This window comes from Oncorhynchus gorbuscha, linkage group LG04 (assembly GCF_021184085.1).
Source record: "Oncorhynchus gorbuscha isolate QuinsamMale2020 ecotype Even-year linkage group LG04, OgorEven_v1.0, whole genome shotgun sequence".
Classification (NCBI taxonomy): Eukaryota; Metazoa; Chordata; class Actinopteri; order Salmoniformes; family Salmonidae; genus Oncorhynchus; species Oncorhynchus gorbuscha.
The window spans coordinates 43,168,008-43,175,507 of NC_060176.1; the positions used below are offsets into that span (position 1 = coordinate 43,168,008).

Below are 7,500 nucleotides of genomic sequence, written 5' to 3' on the forward strand. Positions count from 1 at the left end.
GAGCTTGACGGGCATTAAGTCGTTTGGCAGAACGGATGTACTCAAGGTTCTTATGGTCTGTCCAAGCGACAAAGGACGGTCGCCCCCTCCAACCACTGTCGCCATTCGCCTAGGGCTAAGCGGATGGCGAGCAGTTCACGGTTACCCACATCATAGTTGCGCTCAGATGGCGACAGGCGATGAGAAAAATAAGCGCAAGGATGAACCTTATCGTCAGACTGGAAGCGCTGGGATAGAATGGCTCCCACGCCTACCTCTGAAGCGTCAACCTCGACAATGAATTGTCTAGTGGCGTCAGGAATACTTGAGGATAGGAGCGGACGTAAAGCGTTCTTTTAGAGATCAAAAGCTCCCTGGGCGGAACGGACCACTTAAAAACACGTCTTGACAGAAGTAAGAGCTGTGAGAGGGGCAGCAGCACCCGACCGAAATTACGGAATGAAACGCCGATAGAAATTAGCGAAACCTAAAAAGCGCTGCAACACGACACGTGACCTTGGAACGGGCCCAATCACTGACAGCTTGGACCTTAGCGGAATCCATCTGAATGCCTTCAGCGGAAATATGGAACCGAGAAAAGTAACGGAGGAGACATGAAAGAGCACTTCTCAGCCTTTACGTAGAGACAATTCTCTAAAGGCGCTGTAGAACACGTCGAACGTGCTGAACATGAATCTCGAGTGACGGAGAAAAAATCAGGATATCGTCAAGATAGACAAAAACAAAATGTTCAGCATGTCTCTCAGAACATCATTAACTAATGCCTGAAAAACAGCTGGCGCATTGGCGGGACCGAGCGGCAGAACCCGGTACTCAAAATGCCCTAACGGGTGTTAACGCCGTTTTCCACTCGTCCCCCTCTCTGATGCGCACGAGATGGTAAGCGTTACGAAGGTCAACTTAGTAAAAGCACCTGGCTCCCTGCAGAATCTCGAAGGCTGATGACATAAGGGGAGCGGATAACGATTCTTAACCGTTATGTCATTCAGCCTCGATAATCCACGCAGAGGCGCAGAGTACCGTCCTTCTTTTTAACAAAAAAGAACCCCGCCCCGCCGGAGAAGAAGAAGGCACTATGGTACCGGCGTCAGAGAGACACAGACAAATAATCCTCGGCCTTACGTTCGGGAGCCGACAGAGGAGTATAGTCTACCTCGAGGAGGAGTGGTCCCGGAAGGGAGATCAATACTACAATCATACGACCGGTGAGGAGGAAGGGAGTTGGCTCGGGACCGACTGAGGACCGTGCGCAGATCATGATATTCCTCCGGCACTCCTGTCAAATCGCCAGGTTCCTCCTGAGAAGTAGGGACAGAAGAAAGCAGGAGGGATGGCAGACATTAAACACTTCACATGACAAGAAACGTTCCAGGATAGGATAGAATTACTAGACCAATTAATAGAAGTTATGACATACTAGCAAGGGATGACCCAAAACAACAGGTGTAAACGGTGAGCGGAAAATCAAAAATAGTCTCACTGTGGTTTGCAGATACTGTGAGAGTTAAAGGTAGTGTCTCAAATTTGATACTGGAAGATGACTACCATCTAAGGCAAACATGGGCGTAGGCCTGTCTAGCAGTCTGAAAGGAATATTGTTTCCCGAACCCATGCTTCGTCCATAGAAACAACCATCAGCCCCAGAGTCCAATCAAAGCACTGCATGCTGCACGAACCGGTCAGCGTAGATGGACCGACATAGTAATAAGATCTAGATGAAGGACCTGAGTAGTAGCGCTCACCAGTAGCCCTCCGCTGATGGGCTCTGGCCTCTTACTGGACATGAATTAACAAAATGTCCAGCAACTCCTGAATAGAGGCACAGGCGGTTGGTGATCCTCCGTTCCCTCTCCTTATTCGGATGCGAATCCCTCCCAGCTGCATGGCTCAGTCTCAAAGCCAGAGAGGAGATGGTTGCGATGCGGAGCAGGAAACACCGTTGATGCGAGCTCTCTTCCCACGAGCCCGGTGGCAGAAGTCACCGTCGTTCTATCAGGATGGCGAAACAATCAAAGAATCCACATCCAGTGGAACCTCCCGGGAAGAATCTCATCCAACACTGCGTGGTCCCTCCAGAGAAAACAGCCGGCAACGTCCGGCTCGTTCCACTCACTAGAGGCAGCAAGAGTGCGAAACTCAATGGAATAATCCGTTATGGACCGTTCACCTTGGCATAAGGGAAGCCAGGGCCCTAGAAGCCTCCCCACCAAAAAACTGAGCAGTCCAAAACCCGATCATCTCCTCTTTAAAGTTCTGGAAATCGTTAGAGCAATCAGCCCTTGCCTCCCAGATAGCTGTGCCCCATTCTCGAGCCCGGCCAGTAAGGAGCGAAATGACGTAAGCAACCCGAGCTCTCTCTCTAGAGTATGTGTTGGGTTGGAGAGAGAACACAATCTCACACTGCGTGAGAAAGGAGCGGCACTCAGTGGGCTGCCCGGAGTAGCAAGGTGGGTTATTAACCCTAGGTTCTGGAGGCTCGACGCAGGCCAGGGAGTAACAGGTGGCAGCACGAGACGTAGACTCTGGAACTGTCAGAGAGGTCGGAAGCCTGAGCAGCCAGGTCTTCCAGACATGGCAGAGCAGCAGACAATTCCTGCTGCGTGTCTGCAGGAAACATGGCTCCTTGGATCTCGACGGCAGGTGACGGCGTCTAAGTCGCTGGGTCCATTCCTTGGTCGGTTCCTTCTGTCATGCAGGTGAAAGAGGACCCAAACGCGACTTAACAGAAACAGAGTTTATTAAAGTCCAAACGCGGAATAACAGAAATCCTCTAGACTTGTGGAGAAACAACTGGAGCCACAGACTGCAGGTCGCAAGATGGCACTGAGCCGTATCGACTGAGACACCTGCTCACCCACGCAGCATCTGATGAAGGCACAAAGCAAACAGGACAGGGTGATACACAATCACGGCAAAAACACGACAGGACAGGGGCGAAACGCAATGCAGCATGGTGAATACAATACAAGGAACCGACGGGACAGGAACGGATCCTAAAGGAATAAATAGGGACTCTAATCAGGGGGAAAAGATAGGGAACAGGTGCGGAAGACTAAATGATGATTGGGGGAATAGGAACAGCTGGGAGCAGGAGACGGAGCGACAGAGAAGAGAGGCAGAGAGTGAGAGAGGGAGGGGGAGAGAGGGATAGGAAGGAGGGAAAGAACCAAACAAGACCAGCAGAGAAACGAATAGCATGGGGAGCACAGGGACAAGACATGACAATAAATGACAAACATGACATAACATGTCAAAATGACCAAGTTTATTAACTTTCCTTTCCCCCATTGTCCATCTCAAGCCAGGGTCAGAGAGGCGAAGAGGAGGGCAAAGGGAATAAAAGAAAGGGCAAGAGAAAGACAAGAAAGACAAGAAGAACAAGGAGCCCAAAGTGCCAAGGCCACCAAGAAGCCTAAAGCAGACAAAAAGCCAAAGAAAGGGCAAAGGAAAGACCCCACGGACAGAAGCACCTACAACAACTCCTACCTACCTACAACTCCCACCCACAACTACCACACCACCACCTACAACTACCACAGAGGTGTACAGAAGCAGGTAATGCAGTAACACCACTCTACTGTAATCCAGCGTTTTCTATAAAAACAGACTAGGGTTGGTTGATGAGATTTTTTAATGGCTTTGCATTGTGTGAGTAACAAAGTTGTTTTGTAAATACTTTGATCTCTGTCCCATCTGAAGCTCCCACAGAACCTGACCCATACCCAGACTACCCCTACACAGACAACGGTGAGATCATGTGTACAGATGACAAAACTATTATATAATTTCTCTGAAGCCAGTGCCTGGGTTTTAATACCACTCAAAACGTTATAGTATAGCCACTTTGTTTATGATCTTATTTGTACCTTGAAAAACCATGTGGATTTTGTTTTATATCTTGCTTAAAAAAAAGACAAATCTCCACACTAATAAAGTTACCTCTACTGTCCATGTGTCCCTCTGATAGAGGAGGACTACTGGAAGCCAGATGAGAGGAGCCGGAGACCCGGTGGTGGAGCCCAGAGAATGACTACTGGAAGGGAGAGAACCCAACGGACACGCCCCACTCTTGTGGTGGATGGGAAGGTGGACAAGAGGAGCGAGGACTACTGGGACGCCAGATGTATGTTTCATCCCACCCTGTGTCCTAAAATGAATGACTCAATTGACCCAATTAATGAATGAGTCAGGAAACGACTTCACCCCTTTCATTGAAGCCATGACGTTCAAGGTGACCGGTACTACGGGCTTATTATGCCAGAAAGCAAGGTCCTCCCATTATAGGCAATGGAAAAATAGCAATCTTCATGGTCAATATTCCTTGAATCGATTATTGTAAAATCACACACAGAAATGCCTTTCTAACCAATCAGAAACAGTACTCAACAATGCTGTGGTATAAATAAGGATAATATTGAATTATATTGAAATATAAATATAATTTAGTTTCTAATGGCAGCCTGCAATATGAGATATTCAATGAGAAGGGCAGCACTAGGCTGTTACACTGAGTGTGCAAAACATTAAGAACACCTGCTCTTTCCGACAGACTGACCAGGTGAATCCAGGTGAAACTATGATCCCTTATTGGCGTCACTTGTTAAATCCACTTCAATCAGTGTAGATGAAGGGAGGATTCAGGATTAAGAATGATTTTTAAGCCTTGAGACAATTGAGACATAGATTGTGTGGCCAGTGTGCCATTCAGAGGGTGAATAGGCAAGACAAAAGATTTAAGTGCCTTTGAATGGCATATGGTAATACGTGCCAGGCACCGGTTTGTGTCAAGAACTGCAATGCTTCTGGGTTTTTCACGCTCAGCTGTTTCCCGTGTGTATCAAGAATGGTCCACAACCCAAAGGACATCCAGCCAACTTGAAGCATTGGAGTCAATTAGGCCAGCATCCCTGTGGCCGCATTAGACACCTTTATAAGTCCATGCCCCCGTCCATCATGCGCAACTCAATATTAGGAAGGTGTTCCTAATGTTTAGTATACTATTATATAATAAGTCTATGGATGGAATAAATGAATGAATGTAACAAGGCATCAATGACAAAAAATTACAATACAATTAACTTTACTAACTACTTCAAAATTATTATCAAAGTATTTTTTCAAACACTAGCTATTGGTTCAGAAACGTGTACTATAGGTGTATAACCTACCAGCCATCACAGTCTCTCGTCTTAATTAGATGTCCATCCATTTTTTCTCAAATGTTAAATTGCTAAGTTGTTCCAAATGTTGAATTTCGAAGTGTTAAAGGTTGAGTTTGGTTGAGTTGAGCATTAACTCCAAATTCTTAAGGTTTGGCATGAACTGGTTCAGGTAAGGGTTAAGGTTTGGGATAGGTTCAAATTCAATAACTTTTATCTCTCGATTTCTGTCTCGATCCTCTAAATCGGACCCTTTATGATATTTGCCAACTGGACCCTTTAACCAATGAGTCAGGTTTTCCACCTTATGTGATGGAAATCTCATCTCATGTGAAGGTTTGTCAGTGACATTCATTGCAAGCTCAGCTCATCTGAACTTTGTGTGATAGCTGCAACAGGTTTCATTACTTTTGTGTCCATAACTCCTACCCCTGTTTCCTCTACCATTCCTCCAGCTTTCCTCCTACAAGTATCTCACTCTCCTGCACCTCTCATTTCTCTCTGTTCTCACTCCAACATCTCTCTCCATTCTCACCCTCTCCTTTCTCTTATTTCTCTACTCTTACTTCTCCATCTGCCTCCTTCCTTACTCCTCATGTGCCTCTTCGATCTTGCTCTCTCTTTTCTCTTTTCTGCTCTCTTTCTTCTCTGAGATCTCCATTCTCACTTTCTCGTTTTCTCCGTTCTCCAATAACAGAGCAGAGTGCCGGAAAATCTTCCTTTGCCTGATGGGCTAGAGGATCGTCCCCACAGAAGAGCAGCTGGAGCTATGCTGTTACAGGTGACTTATCATTAATCAATCAGTCAGTCGATGGGTCAATCAGGCAGTCGATCACCGTTTACATTACATTTTACCATTTAAGTCATTTAGCAAACTCTTATCCAGGCCTAGGTGGTGCATTCACCTTATGACATCAGTGGAACAACCACTTTACAATAGTACATCTATACTATATACTATGTACTATATATATATATATATACTATATATATACTATATATATATGTGCTATATGTATATGTATATATTATATATATATATATGTATATGTATATATATTGTATATATATATATATATGTCTGTGTATGTACATATATGTATATATATGTATATATATACTGTATATATATGTATATATATATATATATATATATGTATATATATATATATATATATACTGTATATATATATATATATATATATATGTATATATATATATATATATATATGTATATATGTATATATATATATATATGTATGTAATAATATGTATATAATAATAATATATATATAATAATAATAATAATATGTATATAATAATATATATGTATATAATATTTATATATGTATGTATTAATAATATGTAATAACCTAATAATATATCAATATACAACACTTGTTGAATAATATGACGACAATGCTAGTATGACGACTATCATATGTATGTATCGTGACATATGGTTTAAGCGTAATAAAATAATAATAATGGCATAATATATATATATATATATATATGTAATATGTGCACATAATAATGTATGTGTATGTATATGTAGCATATCTGTAAATATTGTGTGCATAATGTACATATATGTAGCGATGCGATGTGTGCATATAATGAGTAATGAGTAATACATATGATGATATGTAATATATGTATATAATAATGATGTATATATATATGTAACATGTATATATAATATTATAATATGTATTGTATGTGTAATACATGATGTATGTATGTGTGTTACATGTAAGTAAATAATGATGCAATAGTAATGGTAATGTGTATAGACCATATGTGTGTGCATGTGGCACTATAATATATATATGTATATATATATATATATATATATATATATATATATAATAATATGTATATATATATATATATATATATATATATATATATATATATATATATATATATATATGTATATATATATATGTATATAATATATATATATATGTATATATATATATATATAATAATAATAATATGTATAATAATATGTGGACGTAATTTAATAATATAATATACACATATATGTATATATATATATGTATAATGTCACACATATATATAACATGTGCACACATGTTTTAATAATATGTAATAATAATATATATACACACACACACATAATAATAATAATAATAATAATAATAATAATAATTTTGCATAATAATAATAATGAATAATAATAATTTAATAATAATAATAATAATAATAATGAAATGTGAAAATGTGTGTAATAATAATAATAATAATAATAATAATAATAATAATATGAACGTGTTATAATATATATTTGTTTAATATTATAATATGTAGACGT

The 7,500-nt window shown here is 40.6% G+C and overlaps 1 protein-coding gene across 1 annotated transcript in view; it reads left to right on the top strand.

Moving 5' to 3' along the window:
- LOC124034103 (proteoglycan 4-like) overlaps positions 1-7,500 on the top strand; it is a 30,006-nt gene that overhangs the window by 9,922 nt on the left and 12,584 nt on the right. The gene's annotated exons all lie outside the window — the stretch shown is intronic.